The sequence below is a fragment of the Podarcis muralis genome, chromosome 2, assembly GCF_964188315.1.
Source record: "Podarcis muralis chromosome 2, rPodMur119.hap1.1, whole genome shotgun sequence".
NCBI lineage: Eukaryota > Metazoa > Chordata > Lepidosauria > Squamata > Lacertidae > Podarcis > Podarcis muralis.
Window position 1 is genome coordinate 11,689,132 of NC_135656.1, and position 25,827 is coordinate 11,714,958.

The 25,827-nt window shown below is 49.8% G+C and overlaps 1 protein-coding gene across 1 annotated transcript in view; it reads right to left on the bottom strand.

Annotated features, from left to right (window-relative positions):
- RARG (retinoic acid receptor gamma) overlaps positions 1-21,551 on the bottom strand; it is a 127,385-nt gene extending 105,834 nt beyond the window's left edge. Inside the window, exon 1 of the mRNA XM_028709506.2 lies at positions 21,431-21,551. The gene's annotated coding sequence lies outside the window, so the exon portion shown is untranslated. The remainder of the gene's footprint in view (positions 1-21,430) is intronic.
- Positions 21,552-25,827: the final 4,276 nt, after the last annotated feature.

A 25,827-nucleotide genomic window follows, 5' to 3' on the forward strand; every position in this document is an offset into this window, starting at 1 on the left:
CAGCCCTGTGGTAGGGACTGAGATATATTGGAAGCTGCCCAGGGCTTTGTGCAGTAGAAGACCGCCCTGAGTCATATTTGGCGCCTGGAACGCCACATCAAAATGCCCGGTTTATGTGCTGGAGTCTGCAAGATGCCCCGGGGGCATCTGAGGACGGGGAACAAACAACACTGTTTGTATGAGAGCTGCTTCCTCTACACCTACTCTGCCCTGCGACATAGTTCTGCCCCCAGCGCACAACAGCATTTTGCCTCTTCCTCTCCTTCACACAGGGTTACAAAGCAAGTCACCCAGAAGCTAGAGTGGGTTGTGGGGTGTACATTATCTGGTTTTTGCATGCTTTCTCCAAAGCCCCAACTCTGCCCAGTGTGCTGCAATGGTTGTGTGTGTGTGGCCCAGCGGAGAAGCAGGGATCTGCTGTCGCTTAAGGTTCAGGTGGCCTCAGTGGCTTGGAATGCCTCCCATCACCTTCGGCTAGTGGCCCACTGTCTGGACAGTGACAGCCTAACCTCTCTTGGCTATGCTCTGGTAACCTCTAGCTTGGATTACTGCAACATGTTATACGTAGGGCTGCCTCCAAAGATGGTTTGGAAGCTTCAGCTGGTGCAGAATTCAGCAGCCAGGTTGCTCACTGAGCACACCACACTGATTCTGGTCTGACTGCACTGGCTGCCAATTAGTTTCCAAGCCCAATTTAAAGTGATGGTTTTGACCTATACAGCCTTAAACTGCCCAGGACCACAATACCTGAAGGACTGCATCTCCCCCATATAAACCACCTCTGACTCTGCATTCATCATCTGAGGCCCTTCTTCGTTTGCCTCCTCCATGTGAGGTCCGGAGGGTGGCAACTCAGGCCTTCTCTGTAGTGGCCCCCCATCTGTATAATGCTCTCCCCAAGAAAGTTCGCCTACTGCCTTCACTATATATATTTTAGGTGCCAGACGAAAATGTTCCCCTTCAAGCAGGCCTTGGGCTGATGGATATTCTACAGCCTTTTAAATGTGTCTAGACAGCATCTTAAAAAGCAGAGACATCACCTTGCCAACAAAGGTCTGTATCGTTAAAGCTATGGTTTTCCCAGTAGTGATGTATGGAAGTGAGAGCTGGACCATAAAGAAGGCTGATAGCCGAAGGATTGATGCTTTTGAATTACGGTGCTGGAGGAGACTCTTGAGAGTCCCATGGACTTCAAGAAGATCAAACCGATCCATTCTGAAGGAAATCAGCCCTGAGTGCTCACTGGAAGGACAGATCCTGGAGCTGAGGCTCCAATACTTTGGCCACCTCATGAGAAGAGAAGACTCCCTGGAAAAAACCATGATGTTGGGAAAGATGGAGGGCACAAGGAGAAGGGGACAACAGAGGACGAGATGGTTGGATAGTGTTCTCGAAGCTACCAGCATGAGTTTGACCAAACTGCGGGAGGCAGTGGAAGACAGAAGTGCCTGGCATGCTCTGGTCCATGGGGTCACGAAGAGTCCGACACGACTAAACGAATAAACAACAACAATAATGGCGGACAAACGTCAGCTCCCTTGGCCAGTAAAGCGAGATGAGTGCCGCAACCCCAGAGTCGTCTGCGACTGGACTTAACTGGCAGGGGTCCTTTACCTTTTTATGAGACGGGGGGAGGGGCCTGTTTGCTGCTTTGTTTCACTTATTTACTTGTTTTTATCTTGTATTTTTATTCTGTGAACAGCTCTGACATCTTATGAAGAAGGGCGGTATATATATACAACAAACAAACAAGCCCAGCTGGGATCTGCCCAGCAATGCTACTGATGATGCAACTGCTATCCCACATCTGCTATCCCACAGAATTTTGGCAGTGGCATCAGTACAGCACCAACCCATGGCTGCACCATTCTGGGTTTATACAGTGCAAGCGAACTTGTTCCAAGAGCTGCAAGTGTTAACAGATCAACAGCCAACTAATACTGTAGAGCGTAGCCAATGTGATGTTATTGGACAGCAAATCCAATCATACCTGACCACTGTCCATGCTGTCTGGGGCCCAATGGGAACTGGAAGTCCAGCAAAATCTGGAGGGCACCACATTGCCTGCCTCAATAGCAGGTCACAATCACTGAATACAATGGCAGATTACTGTTCATTAGCATCACCACTGTGTCAGTTAATTGACAGGCCTGACCACAAATAAAAACCTTTGCACTCCCGAAATGCCCAATCCCACACTGGCCAATTACCCGCTCATGCATCTGATTTGACAAACCAATAAATGTGACTATGGCCTTTTCTTATAATTTGTATATCTCAAGTTGGTAGCTATCGAGCCCAACCTGATGAAATGACTGTACTAAGGTTACCAAAATAATATTCACGACAGCTGACACCCACTGGTGTTCCACTGAACTCAAAATGTACTTGCTTTTTAAAACCTTGGTACTTCATAATGCCGATAAGTCCTGAACTTGTTTCTCTTCAAAGCCACGAGTTTGATGTGTTACAGCAACAAGGAATATTTGAAACTCTCACATGAAGCTAGAATACAAGGGGTGCATTTGTTCACTTTCTGCTTTATTAATTACTTCACTTAATTCATCAATTTATAGACTGCTTACTGTTTAAAAAATACTATTAAGTGGTTTACAAAGTAAACACCACAAAATTATAAAGTAAAAATACAAATATTCCCTTCAAGGTCTTCAAAAGGGACATCTTCATTGAGATTTGATAATATGTCATTTTATTTCAATTTGAAGAACCCATTAACCAGTTAAAAGCCATAAAGTTAATCATTTCGAACATTTTGTTTAACCGGGCTACTCATATAATCCCATCCTGTTCTGTCACAAATGGTTATGGCAGAAAATGGAGACATTTCTTTCATCTTACCCTGTGCCGACACTGCCTCATTGCTTCCTGCTTTCCTTATACTTTTTCCTTATACATGGTAGCTTAATACAGCCCAATATCTGCATATTCTTTCCTTTTCTTATTAATGTTTTTAATCCATTTTAAAACAGTTTTCACTAACTAAACATGACACCTTGTAGTGAAAACTGTAATACAGCAGATATTGGGCTGTATTAAGCTACCATGTCCCATCAGCAGAAGGATTTATGTTTGTGCAATGGGACCCCCCTGCCCCAGCTGGCCTGTGCCCCAGGCCCTCCACAAAACTGCTCCAGAGGGTTGGGAGAAACCCTAGAACAGAAGGGGGGCAGGAGAGAGGAGAAACCCGTTTTGTGCAAGCAGAAACCTTGCTCATAGTGCTACCTATTACCTGCAGGATGAAGATGTTAATTCGCCCACCATACAAAAGGAGGCTCAGGTAAATCAGAGAACATGTGCCTTTTCCCAATGCATCCTCTCTGGCCATTCATGAGAGCATGTGCGCTTCCACATGCATCAAAAATGTAGGAGTGAGGCACTTGAACTATTCTTAAGAGCAACGGTTTTCATCCTTTCTTTAGGGATCCCTTTGATTTGCTTGCCACGCAGCCACGGAAACTGCTGTCAAGAATCCTGGTGCACACATCAAATTCAAAAGGAGCATTGGGGAGGCCTGCAGGAGACCCATCCTGAACTGAGAGACCTCTTAGAAGAGAATTGGGTGACTGGATCTGGTCATGGGCCGCATCCTTATCTCTCCCACCCATGGAACAGGTTCCTTGGTTTTTTTTCACGGCGCTGTTCATGGGACTCTGCAAGCTCCGACTATCAGCTAAATGCCAGCCCTTGCAACTCGCTTTTGCACCTAACCATGTCTTCAGATCTGTAAGGCTGGAGTTTTCCTACTGGTGTTCTCAGAACTCAGCCAAAAGCTCCCTGGCGGCTCTGCATTGATGGAGAAGTTTGGAAGCCACAGCAAAGTTGTCAGAGGGATGTTTGCTCATCCTCACTCACCTTCTCATTCAGGAACCCCTCACGTTTCCAGGGAACTCTGGGAAATGCAGCCTTGGAAAAATGCTTAAACACAGGTAAAGGTAAAGGGACCCCTGACCATTAGGTCCAGTCATGGCTGACTCTGGGGTTGCGGCGCTCATCTCGCTTTATTGGCCGAGGGAGCCGGCGTACAGCTTCCGGGTCATGTGGCCAGCATGACTAAGCCGCTTCTGGCAAACCAGAGCAGCGCATGGAAATGCCGTTTACCTTCCTGCCGGAGCGGTACCTATTTATCTACTTGCACTTTGACGTGCTTTCAAACTGCTAGGTTGGCAGGAGCTGGGACCGAGCAACGGGAGCTCACCCCATCGCGGGGATTTGAACCGCCGACCTTCTGATCGGCAAGTCCTAGGCTCTGTGGTTTAACCCACAGTGCCACCCGCATCCCTAAACACAGGTAGTAGCAACACAACTACTACCATAGTCTAAAAAGCCAACAAGGACAGCAGCCCTTTCTTTCACTGGAAAGTTGGAAAATAGTGGGGCCCAGGGTAAGGCGTATACTAGCTCCCCACCTCAAAGTTGGGTGATGGTTCAGACTTCTCTGTCCTGCAAGCCCTTGGGTTGGGCAATAGGTTCCAGAACTACAGTGCCTCTGTATGTCTTCTAGAAATGAAAGATGGTATATTATCATCACCATCATCATCATCATCAATAGGGCATCCACTTACAGGAAATGCAATGTGCTAAGGAAACAACAGGGACGCGGGTGGCGCTGTGGGTTAAAGCCTCAGCGCCTAGGACTTGCCGATCGAAAGGTTGGCGGTTCGAATCCCCGCGGCGGGGTGCGCTCCCGTCGTTCAGTCCCAGCGCCTGCCAACCTAGCAGTTCGAAAGCACCTTCTGGTGCAAGTAGATAAATAGGGACCGCTTACCAGCGGGAAGGGACGCAGCCGAGGGACGCAGGTGGCGCTGTGGGTTAAACCACAGAGCCTAGGACTTGCTGATCAGAAGGTCGGCAGTTCGAAACCCTGCGATGGGGTGAGCTCCCATTGTTCGGTCCCAGCTCCTGCCAACCTAGCAGTTCAAAAGCACAAAGTGCAAGTAGATAAATAGGTACCGCTCCAGCGGGAAGGTAAACGGCGTTTCCGTGTGCTGCTCTGGTTCGCCAGAAGCGGCTTAGTCATGCTGGCCACATGACCCGGAAGCTGTCTTCAGACAAACGCCGGCTCCCTCGGCCAATAAAGCGAGATGAGCGCTGCAACCCCAGAGACGGCCACGACTGGACCTAATGGTCAGGGGTCCCTTTACCTTTACCTTACCAGCGGGAAGGTAAACAGCGTTCCATGTGCTGCGCTGGCTCGCCAGATGCAGCTTTGTCACGCTAGCCACGTGACCCGGAAGTGTCTGCGGACAGCGCTGGCTCCCGGCCTATAGAGTGAGATGAGCGCACAACGCTAGAGTCTGGCAAGACTGGCCCGTACGGGCAGGGGTACCTTTAAGGAAACAACAGGACTCCAGTTTGCAGCGATGTTGATTTATATGCATTGGCGCAGAGGAGGAAGTCATGGCTATAATTTAAACAGAAATGCGTCTCATAGTGCATTTCATAGTGGTGACCTGTGTGCCTCTTCAGTCTGCTGCAAAGGTGCTAATTAACTGCTGATGGGCCACTTGAAAGGCCCCTCCCTTATTTTCAGATCTTTACACAGGACCTGGACCACTGGGCACCTTCCAATAAAGGACTTTTCTCTGTAAAATAGGGCACTTGCCCACAGGACCAGAACTAACCCTGGGCCTCATAGGCATGGCTTGGAGTTAAGGAGGAGGAAGAAACTTTGGATTTTGTTTTCGTTTTAAATGTTTCTTTGCTGTTCCCACCCAGCCCCCTTCATCTGCAGCCTTCCAGGCCTCCCTCTCTCTCTCTTTTTTATCAAACTTTACCATTTCAGATACTTTATTTGAGAAGGGGGGGGGGGAATGAGGAGTGAGGTGAGGTGGGGGGGAATTTAGCTCCAGCACTCCTTCCCCTTGGCCTCCTGGCTCCAGCTTGCGAACAAAGCCCCCATTTACTGCCTGAATATCACACTTATGTTTAAGGTATTTCCACCAGAAAAGAGAGAGACAGAAAAAAATCCCAAACCTTTTTCCATGACCGAATTAGCTCACTTTTTTTATGGCTAGCAAGCTGAGGCCTGTCTCGCAGACGGCAGAGCAGGAAAGTCTGAGCAAGCCTTGCATTTCCCCCCCACACCCCACCCGCTTCGCACCCCCTCATCCCCTTAGCATTGGGAGGGGAGGGGAAATTGCTGCACAGGCATCTGGCTTAACACACACACACACAGTTCCAATGAACCCGTTTTGTACAAGAAGGCAAGAAAAGGGAACAGGATGGATGAGTGACAAGCTGGGAAAGAAAGCCTTGGACCTGCGGCACATGGAGTAATATAGGAACACAATGGGATTCAGCAGCATTCAGGGACTTGGGGGGCCACTTCTGAAAATCCTGGCATCAACACTGGCAAAACCATTAAAATGCCCCAAGCCTAAGGTAAAGGTAAAGGTACCCCTGCCCGTACGGGCCAGTCTTGCCAGACTCTAGGGTTGTGCGCTCATCTCACTCTATAGGCCGGGAGCCAGCGCTGTCCGCAGACACTTCCCGGGTCACGTGGCCAGCGTGACAAGCTGCATCTGGCGAGCCAGCGCAGCACACAGAAACGCCGTTTACCTTCCCGCTGGTAAGCGGTCCCTATTTATCTACTTGCAACTGGAGGTGCTTTTGAACTGCTAGGTTGGCAGGCGCTGGGACCAAGCAATGGGAGCGCACCCCGCCACGGGGATTCGAACCACCGACCTGACGATCGGCAAGTCCTAGGTAGCCCCAAGCCTACCCTGCATCAGATTCTGGAGCTCTTCAGCCTGGCATTTCTTCCCCATCCATCCCAAGAGATTCAGTGGCTAGATAAGCCATCAGCAGCTCTCTTCCCTTCCAGCACCCAAGCTTAAATTGCTAGCTCAGCCTTTCATTCATGTCACATGTCCACCAAGACTCTTGCACCTGGCAATCTCCAGACCTACATTAAGGTTTGATTTCTCAAAGCAAGAGGTCTTGGAGTTCATGCCCACCTTCATGTCACACCCGCTGACCCCGCATTTTGGGCTCAAGAAACCTGGCAGTTGGGAAGATGCACTCTGCGCATGTTCAGGGGCCCTTTCATACTACATGATCAGGGGCTGAGTCCTAGTACAGGCGCAAGGGATCAGATTAAAACTGCTCTCATACCCCTTCATCTTGCTGCTGTGCTGTGTTGCTTAGTTCAGCACCTGCCCCTTCCTCAAGTCCCTGCAGCAGCCACAGACAGAACTCCTTTCTCTGCTTCTTCTTCTGCATTCAAAATTCTGGCCCTTAAAGAGTCAAGAGCAGTGAGGGCCAGACATGACTTTGGGAGAGTCTTCTCTTTTTAAAGTTAAAAGTTAGACTTCCCCTATTCTAAATCGCTCCCCTTATACAGACACACACACACACACACACACACACACACACACACCACACCTATGCACATCTCACTTGCACACGACCACGTATATGCGGGTCGCAGTGAAATAAATACAAAAACAAACAGACTAGCCTTCCCTAGCTCAGGGCTGCTGCCCAAGTGAGGGAAAGCAGACTTTGTTTGACCAGCCTGGCAGGGCAGGAAGTGCCTTCTCCCTGCCTCCACTGCATGCCCATGCCCCCACCGTGGCACCAATTTTGCTGAGGGTCCTTCTCGGCCTTTGCCCTCCATGGCCAGCCGCCACTGCACAAACTAGCCCCTGCCCAGTTAAGGGAAACATGTGGATCCCTGTGGGCTTCGTTCCTTGGAGTCCTCACTTATTTAGCTGCCTTTTCATGTCCACATTATCTTACACCAGGGGCCAGGAACCTTTTTCAGCCGTGGGCCGGTCCACCGTCCCTCAGACCACGTGGTGGGCCGGACTATATTTTTTTTTGGGGGGGGGGGGTGAACGAATTTCTATGCCCAACAAATAACCCAGAGATGCATTTTAAATAAAAGCACACATTCTACTCGTGTAAAAACACCAGGCAGGCCCCACCAATAACCCAGAGATGCATTTTACATAAAACAACACATTCAACTCATGTAAAAACACGCTGATTCCTGGACTGTCTGTGGGCCGGATTGAGAAGGCGATTGGGCCGCATCCGGCCCACGGGCCTTAGGTTGCCTATCCCTGTCTTATACCATGCGGATACTTGGGTGAAAAGGAAAGCCCTTCTGCAAGGAGTCCCCACCTACAAACTGGAACTACATCGTGACGAATGGCACTGGGGAAGGTCACCCTTTAGCCGTACAGTGGTACCTCAGGTCACATATGCTTCAGGTTACATACGCTTCAGGTTACAGACTCCACTAACCCAGAAATAGTACCTTTGTGTTAAGAACTTTGCTTCAGGATGAGAACAGAAATCGTGCTCCGGCGGCGCGGCAGCAGCAGGAGGCCCCATTAGCGAAAGTGATGCTTCAGGTTAAGAACAGTTTCGGGTTAAGAACGGACCTCCAGAACAAATTAAGTACTTAACCCGAGGTACCACTGTATAAGGATTGGATACACCAAGCGTTTGTTGGGATAAAAAATACACACACACACAACTACAGTGGTACTTCGGGTTGAGTACTTAATTCGTTCCAGTGGTCTGTTCTTAACCTGAAACTGTTCTTAACTTGAAGCAGCACTTTAGCTAATGGGGCCTCTCGCTGCTGCCACGCCACCGGAGCACGATTTCTGTTCTCATCCTGAAGCAAAGTTCTTAACCTGAAGCACTATTTCTGGGTTAGCAGAGTCTGTGACCTGAAGCGTATGTAACCTGAAGCGTACGTAACCCGAGGTACCACTGTATGTATGTGTGTGTGTGTGTGTGTGTGTGTCTCACAAGGGCACAAGTCACCGGAAAGACAGAAGTTCAGCTTGTGCTTCCACACCAGCTCCTCTTTCACACCAGGCGCGAGCCCAGAACGGTGCGGTGTGCGCAGGTGTGGCAAACTCCATCCCCACGCTGGGGTCAAATAAGGGATTTCACAGGGCGGGTAGGGCCAGCAGGGATACGAACTGGCTCACCTGGTATGGGTGGGTGAGTGCCGTTCCTCCTCCCTCAGGCGTGTGTCCAAGAGCAGGCACGGAAACAGGAGGTGCCAGTCCGGTGGCTTTGGCAGCCAGGAGGGTGGTGCCCGACGCCTTGAAGGGAGGCGAGGCTGTTTTGCTGATGATTCCCCAAGTCAGGATTTGCATGGCACCGCTTCAGAGGGCTTGGCTGCATCCGCCGGCCTCCTGCCCTCACTTCCCTGAAATCTTATCCTGGCAGAGGGGACTCCGCGCTGGCCAGCCCACTTTCGAAGTCCCTCCATCTTGGAACCCCCCTGTCTCTCCCTCTCTCACACGTCCTTGGAACCACCCAACACACAAAACTCCCTGCCACCGCCACCTCCTGTTTGGCTGGATTCGAACCAGAAATGTCAAAGCCCACACCCAATCCAACCCGCTCACACACACACACACACACACACACACACCACACCCCGCTGCTTTTAGGACTGACTGACAATGCAGCATTCACATCGTCCTGTCAAGAGGTGTTGTGCTTACGGGCCCTGGGGGTGTTGTGGAGAGGTGAGTCAGGGCCAGGACACCAAGGAGAGAAGAGTGAGAGTTGGCGTGGGAAACCAGGCAAGACTGTGCGAGGGTGTGGGCCGCAAGGGGGAGAGAGGTGGGGCCGCAGCTGGATTCTAGAACAACCATCGCCTACATGGAGGAGGGAAAGAACCCAACCGCTTTATTTAGGTGGCGGTGGGGAGACTGAGACATGCTGCGTGCTTGCCAGAGGTACAAATCAGGGCACATCCTCTCTCTCCCACACACACACACACACACAGCCCTCTCTCACACATACACACATATGTACATATCTCAGGGCAACAGCTAACTTCTCAAACTCTGTGCACTCTCTCACTTTGGCACAATGTTTGGTTTCCTCATGTACATGACTGTTCTGCGCCCTCGCCCCCCGGCTATAACACTGCGGTGCTCAGTTCAGGCAGTCAGGCAGTAGAGCAGGAGTGTTCCAATAACCAGAGGTGGTCGCGATGTTGTTGTTTAGTCGTTTAGTCGTGTCCGACTCTTCGTGACCCCCTGGACCAGAGCACGCCAGGCACTCCTGTCTTCCACTGCCTCCCACAGTTTGGTCAAACTCATGCTGGTAGCTTCGAGAACACTGTCCAACCATCTCATCCTCTGTCGTCCCCTTCTCCTTGTGCCCTCCATCTTTCCCAACATCAGGGTCCTTTCCAGGGAGTCTTCTCTTCTCATGGAGTGGCCAAAGTAGTGGAGCCTCAGCTTCAGGATCTGTCCTTCCAGTGAGCCCTCAGGGCTGATTTCCTTCAGGATGGAGAGGTTTGATCTTCTTGCAGTCCATGGGACTCTCAAGAGTCTCCTCCAGCACCATAATTCAAAAGCATCAATTCTTTGGTGATCAGCCTTCGTTATGATCCTGCTCTCACTTCCATACATCACTACCAAGGCACAAACAACATAAGCCAGGGCAACTGCTACAGCCATCTTATCATCCCTGGTGGTGAGCCGGTGAAGAACTGTCTCCACAACTATGCCTCTTGACCGCCACTGGGTGCACATGAAGAAACTCCCTTACACAGCAACCAGCAGAACTGCCTGAAATAATACGCTTTCAAAGAACAGCTTCTACCAGAGATCATGATGCTTTGGAGGTGTGTCTGCACAATAGCTTTAAACCACTTCCATCCCCGTTTGACCAATCTGCCTCCCAGCCGAGGAGACTCAACAGCGGCAGTTCTTGCAGAAAGCAAAGCACTAGGAATCTCAAGCAAAGACTTCTTAGCACCCTCACACAACGACACTAACCGCAATTCTTTGGGGCCAGACTACGACGATTGCATCACTTTCAAAGCTGTCTAAACTTGTAGCACAGACCCCGATCCCTGCCATGCCAGATATCCACAGGCCCAACAGCAACTGCGGTGATCCCAGCACAGATCGCAGCTAGCATAGACTTACCGGCAGGAGTAACTCAGGCGGGACGGCAACAACAAAAAGCCAGTGCAGGGAGGATGAAGACAGATATAACACATATGTGCCATATATAACTCACAACACAGTGCTCAGGTGGAGAGTGAAGCCAGCTTCCTCATTGGCTTTGTAACCAAAATGACTAACGTGCTATTCAGAAAACTGAATGCCGGCTCAGCCAGTCATCTTTCCCCTCCACCCATCCTTCAAGCATACTGTTTAGTTAGTTAGTTAGTTAGTTAGTTAGTCAGTTAGTTGCATGAATATTCATATATTTCTGTTCAAATTTCTCTCCCCACAATGACATTTTAAAAAGATTTTTTTTTTCCAGTGCAAAGCTGCTCCAAGGGTTTTTGGTAGGGCACCACCAACCAATTAACACTGCTGTTTCAAACTTGGAGAACCATTCCATTTTCAAGGTTCAGCTCTGGAGAGAAATATAACCCAAAATCAGAAGTTGGTTTCTGCCAATTGAGATCTGGCTTCCCCACCCCCCACCACTTCTTTTTCTGGTCTTCTTGGCTACGTAGTCAGCAAGTTCCTTAGGACAACATCCCTGCAGGCACCTGGCAGCAGAACAGGAACCTATGATGATAATAATGGACTGACACAGCCAAAAGGATGACCTGCAGAAGTTAGGATTCAGAGCACTGATTGTTTTGATGCTTCGGGGTGCACCTAGAACAGGCATAGGCAAACTCGGCCCTCCAGATGTTTTGGAACTACAACTCCCATCATCCCTAGCTAACAGGACCAGTGGCCAAGGATGATGGGAGTTGTAGTCCCAGAAATATCTGGAGGGCCGAGTTTGCCAATGCATGACCCAGAATGAAAAATTTTCCCACCTCAGAATTTTTCATGCTTTAAGTTTAAACTACAATAATGGAACATGGTATCAGGGAAAAGAAAGGGGTTGCGTTCCCATTTCTCTGTCCCCCATGTGGACTGCACAGCCCTTAATTCATCCTATCAGCACAAGCTGCAGCTTGCGGTCCAATAAATATACTCAAGTCCCATGTGGAAGTGCCCTTAGGCTATGTACAAAAGGCAGGTCTCTCTCTAGGAAGAGATACCTTTTAATACAGGGGTTTAATGCTACAGTCACCTATTTGAACTGTGCCACCTGTGCTGATCTTCCTAGTCTGTTTGGATTAGCAGAATTCAGAATAGGTGTCAGCACAGCCCCCTCTGCTCCTTGAGGATATCAGGTGTGCAGATTCAGCATACCTGACAACACCTCACACACTCCTGCACCAGGAAGCACTTTTAGGAACATTAGGTTCACGCAACAAGCAACACAACTTGATTTTTCATCTGGTAGATTTGCATATGCTGAGTTGTCCACAAGACACATGTCCCAGGTGGATGCAGCTAGCTAGGAGCACCAGTTCACTCTTCGGATATTTTTCAAGGTGTGCTGTGTGTCTCACTGCTTTACAGAAGCTCGACCCATTCATGAAACACACAGAAGAGGTCAGCTCATTCACTCAAAAAGAAAGAACTGCCTGTATTATGGTCCTAAATCCGAGATGAAAAACTGCTCTGTTTCTCTGTCCGCTTCCCTGACAAATGTTGGATCTCATGCCTCCTGTTTTGCTTTCGAGCTTTCCATTTATCCCACCCTCCCCTTGACAAAGTAGCCCAAGTATCTGCAGCTTGTCCTAACTTGCAACATACCACATGACAGAGTTTTTCCTCTCTCTGCACCAAGCCGTTGCCCACCACCTACCCGAAGTATGTCCTTGGCTGTACCACACAAACTATGGCCGTTTCTCCCCACGTCCCGCCAAAACGATTCATGTACACAGGGGCTGTACTGCGTCTGTGCATGGTAGCTGTGCCCTTACAGTTTCTTAAGCCTAGGACTGCATCAGATGAATGCTACATACACACATGCAAGCAACAGGGAACTCCAGCACTACGGCCATGAGCACATCTTTATTTTCCAAAGTCCATTGTCCACATGGTTTTTTTTTTATCTTTTCAGATGGGTGTTCAAGGGCTGAGCCAACATTTCCTTTCTCTCTGTTTCTGACCTGCAGCTCATGAGCTCACAGCCTAGTTGTCCTTCAAGGTTAAGACTAGGCATTGTTGCTGTGGATCAGATTTAATAACGACCCCTGGGATAAGGACTATGGGTAGTATAACACACCATTTAATTACTTCCTTGCTCACCAGAACAATTCTCAACATTCAGCAGGGCGTCTCTAGGGTCTAACTTCTGCTATGCCCTAACACAAGTTGGATATGGTAGCAGGTTCCATATCTCAGGATTATATCCCAACCTAGCAAGGCAGGTACTTCCATTACTCAAACCTAAGCAGGCAGACACTGAGTATGCCACTTAGCGGTCAACTCAAACCCACCATAGCCTTGGGGAGCATAGCAAGAACATGTTAATCCTTTGGACAGCACGCTCCTGCTTCTTCCATTAGACCTCGGTTCCTTTGTCAATGGTGCAAGAGAGACAATGGATTTATGAAGCAACAGAGGGATGGTGAATCATTTGTGCAAGGACAATGATATTCTCTCCAGTTTCCTACTGACACCACCTGCCCCTGCTTTTGTTCATAAAAAGGGCAGGGTGGATCTAGAAAAACCACTTCGCTGCATTGTTTTCTAGGAAGCACATCATGCTTCTGGGAAGCTCCTATCCACATGAATCTCGCTGCTTTCAGGCTCCCCAACACTAAAAAGGTGACGTCTTTCTAATACAACTTCTCAATCTGTGGGGCAGGGCGTGCCAATTCATTTGCAGATAGGGGAAACTGTGGAGGGCACCATGCAGCAACAATGCACATGCTCTCCCTTCCACCAGGAATTAGGCTTGGAAAAGGGGTTGGTGTTTTTTTTCCTCTCAAGTTATTGGGGGGAGGGTTTTGATCTTTATGGGGAGCACAAGTCAGAAGGCAAGAGATAACCTTCTCTCCACAGCTGCAAGCTCCAAGAAGACCACCCTCCTCTTGAAGCCAGTGGAAGGCCTCTTTCAAGCCTAATTTCAGCAAGGGGCAACAGGACGCTATTATGGGTGCTAGGGAAGGTCTCTGTGGGCACATGCACACCAACAGGTGCCACACTGGATATCTATGAGCAAGGGGACCTAAGAGACCAGACCAAATATCCTGACTCATCCTTCTAATGTGCCACCTCTACCAGTGGCGTAGCGTGGGGGGTGCAGGGGGGGCCGGCCGCACCGGGCGCAACATCTGGGGGGGGCGCGCTCGCCACCTCCGGAGTCGCTGAAGAGCCTCGGGCGCAGGCTGTAGCAGAGCCCCATGTCTCTCGCGGAACCGATGAGCTGGCAGCGGCTCTCAGCGCTCACCGCGGTCCCCGCGCGTCAGGGCCGCGGAGGGCGCGCCAGGCAGCCCCTCCTCACAGCCCCATGTTGCATTTTCCTCGCCTCTCTGCCCTCCTCCTCCTCCGGGCAAGCGGCGTCGTTTGGGCGGCAGCGCCAGCGGCAACTCGCCTCAGATCACCTGACACGGACCCGCCGCCGTGGCTACCTTACCGTAAATACCCCAGCCCAGGCAGCAGCAAGAAGAAGCTGGCAGCGGCGGCAGGTTAGGGGTTAGGGGGCGCAAATTACTTGCCTTGCCCCGGGTTAGGGGGCGCAAATTACTTGCCTTGCCCCGGGTGCTGACAACCCACGCTACGCCGCTGACCTCTACTGAAAAAGGAGGGAACCTGAAGTTAGGCTGTGTCCATACTCCTGTTTGCTGGGCACTTAACTGCATTTCCAGTGCTGGGTTTTTAATCTGAATTCACACAGCGTTATCCAAAATACATGCGTGTCCTGTACTTTGTTATAAGATACTAGTGTTTGGTGTGTTGTTTCTCAAACCATCCTCACACCAATGGGAGTCCTTAAGCCTTTCCTAATTAGACTCTAGCCAAGGTGTGAACACCCTTAGAATGCTGCTATGAAAAGAAAACAGATTTTGCTTGCTACCCCATTCAGCACCTTGGGAAGGGAAGAGCTCAATCAACCTTATTTTGGCCAGCAACCTATTTTTTAACCAGCTGCTTTCCTCCCCTTTCAGGCCAGCAGGAGAAGCTGTTAAGATATATTTTTTAAAGCCAAAAGAGCAGCAAGGGAAAGGGAGCCAAGGAATGGACAGGGATAGGCAGAGCTGCCTGAGCTAAGTAGACCCGAATTCAGCAAGCAGAATTATTCGAATTAAGTACATCTGCATGCATTGCTTACTTTGCATGGAGTCCAAATAGAAGCCCAGGAGAGGGAGCAGTAAATTATGGGAGGGAGAGGACCGTAGGGAGCAACAATGCCCTACTTTTGGACCACCATCGCTCCCCTAATTTGGACCTTCCTTGGATGATGCTCACACATTTCCACTCTCTATAACCTCAAGGGCAAGAAATTTGTGTGTATATAGATATCACATCAAGGCTTTTTATCACAATCAAATGGTGTATAAATCTTTCTTTCTGAATCAAAGCTATTATCTATATCTGTATCCATGGAATGTCCAATTCTTTGCAAACACAGCAAGCTTTTTGACACACTGCATACACACAATGCTAGTGTGATGGTAAAGGTAAAGGTAAAGGGACCCCTGACCATTAGGTCCAGTCTGGGGTTGCAGTGCTCATCTCGCTTTATTGGCCGAGGGAGCCGGCGTACAGCTTCCAGGTCATGTGGTCAGCATGACTAAGCCGCTTCTGGCAAACCATAGCAGTGCACGGAAACGGCGTTTACCTTCCCGCCGGGGCGGTACCTATTTATCTACTTTCACTTTGACGTGCTTTTGAACTGCTAGGTTGGCAGGAGCAGGGACCGAGCAACGGGAACTCACCCCGTCGCAGGGATTCAAACCGCTGACCTTCTGATCAGCAAGTCCTAGGCTCTGTGGTTTAACCCACAGCACCACCCGCATCCCTTTAGTGTGATGGTACCCAATAAGATTTTTTTTAAAAAGTGATGAGCCTTTGGAAGAAGGTGTTTATTTCCCATGAGAGCCATGATTTGCCATAGCCTGGCTCTACGAACATTTACACTCCATTTAAAGCAACACACATCATCACTGGAACTGCAGTTTACTACTCACAGTTCCTAACACCCTTTACAAACTACAGTTCCCAGGATTCTTTGGGGAGGGGGACACATCATGTACTTTTAAATGCAGCCTCCAGCTGGTAGCCACCCCACAGCTACTCTTCTATATAGCCTTTAATAGAGACATCTCAACATACAATGGTACCTCAGGTTAAAAACTTAATTCGTTCTGGAGGTCCGTTCTTAACCTGAAACTGTACTTAACCTAAGCTAACCTTAGCTAACGGGGCTTCCCGCTGCTGCATGATTTCTGTTCTCATCCTGAAGCAAAGTTCTTAACCCAAGATACTATTTCTTGGTTAGCGGAGTCTGTAACCTGAAGCGTATGTAATCTGAAGCGTATGTAACCCGAGGTACCATTGTACCTCCAAGACAAAGCATTACACCCAGTTTTGCGAAGTAGGTCAGTGCTATCCCCATAGGGCAAGTGCAGAAACAAGAGGCCCACATGACTCACATGGGGAGGCAGGAGGCTGGACAAAATCCAGAAATCCTGATTCCTTACCTAGCCTTTGGAAATGCAATCCCTAGCCAGCGTTCTGCTGACCCGTGGAGAAAAAAAAAGAATTCCTGCTGCTCACAGACACTTCCAAGGAGGGGAGTTCACACCCTGGTAAGAAAGGCCCGCTACCTCCTGCTATCAAGCCCGCTGGCCAGGGTATGGGCACTTTATTAGTGCAGAGGGCCTCATCAGGATTTTACAAGCCAAGAGTCACAATTAAAGAAGCATATTTCCATTCCACATTCTTTTCATCATCTCATTTTTTTTCTTCACATGACAAAGCTACAGCTGTTAGACACTTATTTCAAGAGGAGTTGATTTCAAAACGTGCTCCAGAAAACCCCGCAGTTCTTTGGAAGTGCACCAGGCGTTTCTCAATAAGAAGGTCAGCGTTGGCACACAAGGGTCCTTGAATGGCAGCTCACCCACCATTACCAATCTCCTCCTGGAATGTGCAGGGGGAGAACTGTGTTCTGAGGCTCATATGGGGCTACAGCAAAGCAAAAGAGACCTAGATGATGTCCTGAATGATGAACGGGGATCATACTCGAGGTCAGGAATGGAGAACCTGCAGCCCTCCAGATGTTGTTGGACTCCAACTCCCATCAACCCCAGCCAGCATGGCCAACAGTCAGAGATGATGGGAGTTGTAGTCCATCAACATCTGGAGGGCTGCAAGTTGCCCGGCCCTGCTCCAGTACATGTTTTCAAACATGGTCTTCAGCCACAATGTGTTGACCAAAACATGAGAAAACAAAAATAGGGTGTGTTTTTTCCACATTGTGGACGGTTTTTCTGAGCTGCTTTGAAACTGCTGCTGTTGCAGAGTGTGTGTTGCTTTGTGCTGTGTTCTCTGTTTTGTAATAAAAGGCAAAAACAAACAAAACGGAGGGGGGAAACTGGTCTCCAGTGCTTTCAAACCTGGGAGCCACTTTTGACCCAAACATGCATTTTGGGACACATTCCTTAATTTTATTTTATTTATTTTTGGTGTGGTGGCAGTGCTGCTCGCGCCTCATCTCACATCAGCTCAAGACCCAGCAGTGTGTCTCAATTCCAATGCTCTAGAACAGAGATGAGGAACCTGTGGCTCGTCGAACATTGGTGGACTTCTAAATCCCACCACCCCTGACTATTGGCAAGGTTAGCCACCCTTGCTCTACAAGATTTACCAGAATCCTCTGCATTCTGTATAAGTTTTACTGGACTGAATTCTGGCTGTTTATCAGACATTCTTAATAAATTTTGGTAACTTATTTCTACAACTATGACTGCCACAGTGACTACTACTATTTAGAATGCCGGTGCCTGCAGCCTACTGCATGTTGCACAGAATACACACACACACACACACACACAAAGGGAAGGAACACTGTCTTCGCTCAGAGTTGACACTAAAACTCTGGACACCTAAGAGCAGATTGAACAAAACTGTAGCTTCTGCTCACAGCAAATGATCCAGATGACAAGGGAAAGGAGTCTCCGGGAACACAGGCAAAAACAAAAACAACAGCCACCGTAAGAAAGGAAATGGTAGCTATCTAACCTTAGCAGAATGGTGGGGAACCTGGTGGCCTTCCACATGTTGTTGAACTACGGTTCCCATACTCCGTGATCGTGGCCAGTGGTGGCTAGGGTTGGAGGGCCACAGGTTGCACACCCCAGAATCAGAGGGGCAGAACTAGAGCAGGGGGAGGGGGGAGAAATAAGGCTTGGAAAAGGAGTGCTAGGAATGGGGGAAGATAAGATCAGCACGGTCATGAGGACTAGAAACCTCTTTTAAATTAAATAAACTCTAATGAGAACCACACAGAAGTGTATTGGGGCAATATGCAGCCCCTGCTCACTGTTTTCTCATCATGTGATCAATCCCTTTAAAAGAAAAGCAGTACCGACACACCTGCAGCCAACCTGAAGTGACTAGCAAGGGGCCAGATCAGGCAAAAGACTCAGACAGAAAACCTGGGTTCCAAGATGCACTCAGCCATGGAGCTCATTTGACTACCTTCAGTATCCCTCAGCCTAATCTAGGCTGCTGTGAGGATAACATGGCCAGGAATGCGCCAAATATGCTGCCCTGAGCTAAGTGATGTCATAAAGGTAGGAGAGTTGTTCCCATGGCAGGCCACAGAGTAATAGGCACATCATGAACAGAACGAGATCTGCAGTCAGATCAGCCTTGCAAATGAAGTCCTCAGAAGTTACTAACCCACCCAGCCAGAGGGTCCTTTACAGCACAAACAAGACAAGACAAACCCAACACCTGTAATGTTTCCCTGCATGGATCGCCTAGACGCAGTTTGCTACTCACCACAGGTAACCAGTCAAGAAGCTATTTACAAACCTGAATTTAATTGCACCTCTTTAACGGTTTATTTTTGGACAAATGTTCTGGCTAATGACTAAGGTCAAGGAAGTGTTCCATTCCACAGAAGCAAAAGCAACCGCAGTCGGGATTCAAGAGGAGTCCATCTTTGCTAAGATGTCTCATTGCTGGGTCTTGGAAGTGAGCCCAAATCCAGTTCCTTAGAGACGGGAAGACACTACTAGCCCTTCTCCAGTCCAAGGTGAATTCTTGCCCATTTTTGGTCCAAGCTAATAAGTAGGGAGAAGGTAGTCTCATTTTATGATCAAGGAGGCACCTGATGGGAAGGGGAATCAGTTTTCCTTTCCATACAGGATTTCCATCTGCACAACCTGGAGAATCTAGACCTTGCTCTTCTTGAACAATGCATCAATTTAGCTGCATACCTGTCAGCCTTTCCTCCTCCATGTTTACAGTAGGGAGAATAGTCCCACCCTGCCTCAAACAGCAGAAGATGCCCAGGTGCATTGCAAGCTTGGGAGGAAGAAGAGGAGAGATACAATGGGAAATGAAGTTGAGTGATGGAGCAATCCCCAAATTTTCCTTTAGGGGGTGCTCACTTAAAAGAGCCAAACTGTACCTGGGTTCCATGTTCCCACTAAAAGCTTCACATACATAGGTTAATATGTAAATCTACAAGAACAGCCCAAGAGAGAGAGTGGGAGAGATTTCAAGGTCTGTGAGGGGTAACATACAGTCAACCTGACCTGCCTATTTTTGGAATCCTATAAGGTCACCATGTACTTGACTGAGGGTCACACATCTGGGCCTTAGAGTGAGCTCCATTGCTATGCTGGCGCCTAGAGAAGCTCGCCAAGGTAACAAGAGTCCTTGCCTACTCAATAGACCAAGAACAGGGTCAGAGACATGTTAGTCACGGCCATCGCCAGTCCAGCCCAAGCCAACAGGCAACAACACAAGAAGTTGTTGTACACAGAACAAAAGTGAGGGAGAGACTGGGGTTTAGGGCAACGGCTACAGATGGATGGATGTGTGGATGTCAACAGAGGTCTCTGTATGGGAGGAAAATTGGGGAATCGAAAGGTAAATGAATGGACAGGACGTTTTGTGATACGGCAGCTACAGAATGGATTTATGGATGTCAAAAGAAGGCTTCCTTGCTCTCTCCCTGTTCCTGGCATAAACCAGGAATCGGTCAAGGAACAAGTGTGGGATCCATAGCTGTCAACCTTCCCTTTTTTTTGCAGGAAATTCCCTTATTCCAGCGTCGTTTCCCACTGCTTCCCACTGCTATCCCGGATTGTTAGATATCCCGTAGACTGTCCCTGGGACAGGTGAGGCTGCTGATCCCTTATTTTCAAATCTGAAAGTTGACAGCTATGGTGGGATCTGAACCATCTCCCCCCCCCCCCCCGCAATAGTTAATTAATGAATTAATTGAATGGCAATGGGTGCCAAGATGGCGGCAATGCTTACCTGGGAAGGCCACACACCCAACACAGAACTGAGCACTGGTAAGTCATGTGGCTATTATTTTGGGGGTGAGGGGTTGCAAGAAGGGGGGGGTATTATCCAAAGCACCCCGGAACTTCACAAAGAGTCTCCAGAAGGCAGCCTTCGACCAGCCCCGTGTTCCTCTGATGGCTCAGACGTCTGGAGACCCATCGCCCTTCCGCTCCACCCACTGCCCGGCTTTCCCCGCCAAAACAGAGCTGGAACCTTCTTCCCTCAGAAGAACCTCCTGCCCTTCTTGCTGGGAAGCAGCTCTCCCTCAGGAGCGCCGTGGGCAGCCCAAGGCAAGGCGGCTCGGCGCCCCCCGCTTCCGCCTGCCCCCCTGCGCCATATGCTGGCCAGCTTCAGACGACGCGGGTTCGAGCAGCAGCAGCAGAGATGCTGAAGGAGCAGGGGAGAGAAGGAGGCAGGTTCAAAAGAGCAACGTCGCCTCTCGGTCGGCGCGCGCAAAAACCCAGCCCGGGGTTTGCCCACCCTGCGCCCTCTTGAATTGCCGCACAGCTGTGCCCGTGGCTGAGGGCGCCTTCCCACGATCAGAGGTCAAGAGCACAACACCCCCAGGAGAAGACATCCCTCGAAGCCCTAAGCGAGATCACAGGAGAGCGACCACTGAAGGCCACCGAGTGGACCCAGCTCACGCGCGCAGAGATGCCCTTGCACGCACTCCGCCCCGCTCACACGTGCACCGGCCCCAACGCCACACTCCACTCCATTCGGGCGCTCGGCAGTCGCTTGCCTCGCACGTGGGGCCGCCGAGCAGTCGCCAAGGTCTGTCGGCTCGAGAGACACCCGCTCTCCTCTCCCTCCCTCCATACACACGTGCGCGCGCTCCAGCAGCCCGATCCCCCCACCCACAGCGCCACGCGAAAAGTTCCTTTCGAACAGCAGGCTTCAAGGCCTCGGGAAGTCAAAAAGAAAAAGTCAGCAGATACGTGTCCACCCACCCCACTCCCCCCACCCCGCGCCACAAAAAGCCGGCGCAGTGGCGAGGAAAGTAAATCCAGATGCAGAACTCGCCATCTGACCTCTCGCGCCTTCTGTCCAGGCCCCGCGTGATGCCCACTCACCTGGTCGTCTGAGTGGGCTCGACACGCAGAGACACCTGGAGTCGGGGGAACTTTCCACGTCCCGTCTCTCTCTCCCTGCTGTTCCTGAGCGAGTGTGAGCCTCCCTCTCGCTGAGAATCACTCTCTCTCTCTCTCTCTCTCTCTCTCTCTTTTCTTTTTTTTTTTTAACGTTCACTAAGAAATCATTATACTCGGCTATTCATAACCCCAGCAGATCATGTGACACAGCCCTGAAAATATACAGCACATTTTTTCAAAAACCACAGAATGACTTCAGGCGAAGACACGGAAAATATTTTCTCTCTCCTCCTCCTCTCGCTGCTGCTGCTGCTGCTGCTGCCGCTCCCCCCTGCGCCCAGGCGTCTGTCAGCTTGTCAAAAGGACTTGACATCAGGACTGTGTCGGTGGCACAGAGCGGAGTGCTTTCCTTCACCAAGAGAGGGAGGAAAGGATGCATCCTGAGTCTGGACCTCACCTACAGAGGGACAGACAGACAGACAGACAGACACACTTGTTTTCCTTGTGCTTTTTTATTATTAAAAAAACCAGAAGGAGAGACCAATCCACCAACTCTGGATTAGCACTTCTGCTGCCACAACCACAAGCTAGTGTTCTGCGTTTCGGAGAGAGTCTGGGGCCATTTCAGAGTCTCCAAGGCAAGAACCTTACCAGGTGCAGTTTTTAAACTGTGTGGCAGGGAAAGATGACGTCCCTCTGAAGTTTAGCAGAAGTTTCTCTGAGAAAATCAGAAACGAGTGCTTGCTGCCTGCTAGTGATCTCTCTCTCTGTCTGTCTTGCAAACCTATGTATGCATCTACTGAGGGGGGGGGGCATCAGACCTTAGTGGGGGGGCGGACTATATTTTGAAAAAAATAATGAACGAATTCCTATGCCCCACAAATAACCCAGAGATGCATTTTAAATAAAAGCACACATTCTACTCATGTAAAAACACGCTGATTCCCGGACCATCTGCAGGCCGGATTTAGAAGGCGATTGGGCCAGATCCGGCCCCCGGGCCTTAGTTTGCCTACCCATGTACTGAGGAATGTCAAGGGTCTGAGTGTGGTCCAGGGGACCTGAGCCCCAGGTCTTTTGCACAAGGGCTGTGTACACACCATACACTGAAAGCACATTTCACACACACACCCCAAATAAGCTTGGGAACTGTATCTTATCCCCAACAGCTTATCCCCAACAGAGCTAAGATCCCCAGCACCTTAAACTATGGTTCCCAAGAGTTGAGAATCACCCTCTCTCTCTCTCTCTCTCTCATTCCCCCCTCCTCACTCAGATGTGCTGCCCCTTTCCCTCCCTTTTCAAAAAGTCTTGCTTACAGGGAAGCTGGGCCCACAACAGTGCTGGTGAGGCATCTATACATATAAATTAGCATATGCACATGGACCTGTGCCCAGAGTCCTTGTAGCTAGCAGTGCTGTCTGTCCCGGCAAGATTGCTTTATGATGCAATGTCAGTTTGCATGGGTTGATGGTAAGGTATAAGAACATAAGCAGCTTGCTCTGGCAGTGGCCAATCTGGATGTCCATGGAAAGCCTGCAGGAAGAACCTGAGCTCAAAAACACTCTTCCCGCCTGTGATTCCCAGCAAGTCGGAAGAGGTCTAGTCAGTGACCTGGGTGAAATGGGTGTGTGCTGTAGAACGGATCCCAGAAGACTCTGCAATCCCTGGCAGCCTCTCAGGGCTTCCTTAGTTTGCAAGCCAATGTGGAAATGGTTAGAATATAGGAAGCTGCCTTGCAGATCGTGGCTCCCATCCTATTTAGCTCAACGGCGGGGGCTCTCCCACATTCCAGACCAGGGAACTTGGGACCATAGATATCACAGAATTGTAGAGTTGGAAGAGACCCTAAGGACCATCTAGTGCCCCTGCAATGCAGGGATATGCAGCTGTCCCAGATGGGGATCGAACCTGCAACCTTGGTGTTATCGGCACCATGCTCTAGCCAACTGAGCTATCCTTTTACAAGCTGTTCAAGCCCTTCCCTCAAGGTAGAAAGTTTGGAAACTACTGTGCCACATCAACTGTACATCACGTTGAAGGCCAAGCAACCCAAGACTATGTTTGCTGGGATGGCTATTATTTATGTCATCCACCACTTGCACAGTGCAATTTGCCAGGAATCACCAACGCCACAAAGCCTCCGCTCCTCACCACCTTTGCCTCTGTGCTAAACTCGCACCAACTTTTGGGGCAGGAGAAACATGCTAAATTCTGACCATGACAGATAAAGAGTTGAAGTCAGGGGTCAGCAAACGTTTGCAGCAGGGGGCCAGTCCACTGTCCCTCAGACCTTGTGGGGGGCCAGACTATATTTTGGGGGGGGGAAATGAACGAATTCCTGTGCCCCACAAATAACCCAGAGATGCATTTTAAATAAAAGCACACATTCTACTCATGTAAAAACACACTGATTCCCGGACCGTCCACGGGCTGGATTTAGAAGGTGATTGGCCCGGATCCAGCCCTGAGGCCATAGTTTGCCTACCCTTGGTTTAAGTAGCCATCTATTGGTCCTGGCAAGGGAGAATGCAAGCCTCTTCTCTCTGTGAACAACACAGCCTCCAATCATGACTGGATATGATATGAGAGACTACAGTTGGGGGGTAATGCCCTGTATTCTCACCAGCTCATAAGCACCGGTGACTCTTTTGGCCTCACATGCATTAAGGAGAGCAACGGGCTATGTGCACATTAGTGGCTTAAAACTCAGTGAGGTAGTGAGGTTGTCCCCTCCACCCCCCACCCGCCGTGTTTCAAGTCACATTTGCCAGTTGTTGTGCACACCAAAGAGGGGACAGGGATGTCCTCACCCAATGTGCTTTACCTGTCTGGTGTTCTCACCCCTGCAACCTCCCCCAAACTCCTATTTGCAAAGCTGTCAGCTGTGCATGTGCTGTCATCCAAGCATATGCAATGGCCGTCTCAAATGTGCACACCTCAGGTTAACTGTGATGTGAATGTGGGTGAAATTTCCCTCTCGAATGGAAGCTGGTTTGACAGTAGTACTTCTCAAGAAACAGCAGGATAGCTCTGCATTGTGGGAAACAACACATGTACACAGATTCAAAGCCAGCCATGGGGCCAGAGTAAATGGTAATACATACACACCCTAAGAAATCAACCTGGAGGAAGAAAAGTAAGGGTGTCTCTGCTATTTACTTACAACGTTTTTTAAAATTACTTTGCAATTGTTTCTACCCTATATTACCCAAAACACAAAGCACGAGCCACAACCCTGTGAGCTTGGGATCCAGGGGGTTCTGGACTTGAACTTTCGGACTCAGTGTTGCTCAACCCCAGGTTCAATGTAGGGCCGGGATGTGGAACCTTTTTAAACCCAAGGGCCACATTCTCTTCTGGACAACTGTCCAGGGGCACATGCCTGTGGTAGGCGGGGCCAGAAGCAAAAGTGGGCGGAGCAACAAACGTTGCTGTCTCTCTCCTTTCTCTCTCTCCTCCGCACAGGCAAGCAAAAGGCATCACCAGAGTTCAATGACAAATTCCACCTGGGCAAAGGCACTCAAGGAGGGTGCAGAAGGGAACGTGGTGTGGCCCGGAAAGAGTCCTGAAGGGCCAGAAAAAAGGAGTTGTTTGGGCCCTGAGGGTCTGAGGCTCCTCACCCCTGACATGGGAAGAGTAGAGGGTGCAGCTGCCTTCAGCTGATGGCTGGATCTGAGAACGGAGGCAGCCTCCAACTTGATCCGATGGGCTTGAGCAATCCTGGCTGAACTGGTTGCCTCTCCCCCACCCCCAAATTGCTTATCAGCTAGAGAGAGTGCCTGTTCCAACAAGAAGACTCTCCTATTCTCTGTTCTCTGTGCATTGCTGTTCGATTTCCTAAGCTCTCTGCTGTTTACTTCCCAAAGATTCCAATCTAGCTCTTGGATCTTAGCTGGGCTACTGGTTCACCCCTTTTTGATCTCTGCGTTGCTCTCAATGACTGCCTGACTTCGGCCCTTTGCAATGCAGCTGGCCTTGGTTGCTGTGCTACCAGGCTGGCCATCACATTGTTCCTGGCCTTTATCCTATCAAGCCTGCTCATGCTAGGTTTCTGCTACTCTCATTCTGCAAACAGGAGAACTTGGGGCAGATTGTCCCACTGAAGCAATCCCACAAGTACTTCAGCATATGCTTCCAGCACAATGTAAAGGTAAAGGGACCCCTGACCATTAGGTCCAGTCGTGGCCGACTCTGGGGTTGCGGCTCTCATCTCGCTTTATTGGCCGAGGGTGCCGGCATACAGCTTCCGGGTCATGTGGCCAGCATGACTAAGCCGCTTCTGGAGAACCAGAGCAGCGCACGGAAACACCATTTACCTTCCCGCCAGAGCAGTACCTATTTATCTACTTGCACTTTGATGTGCTTTCGAACTGCTA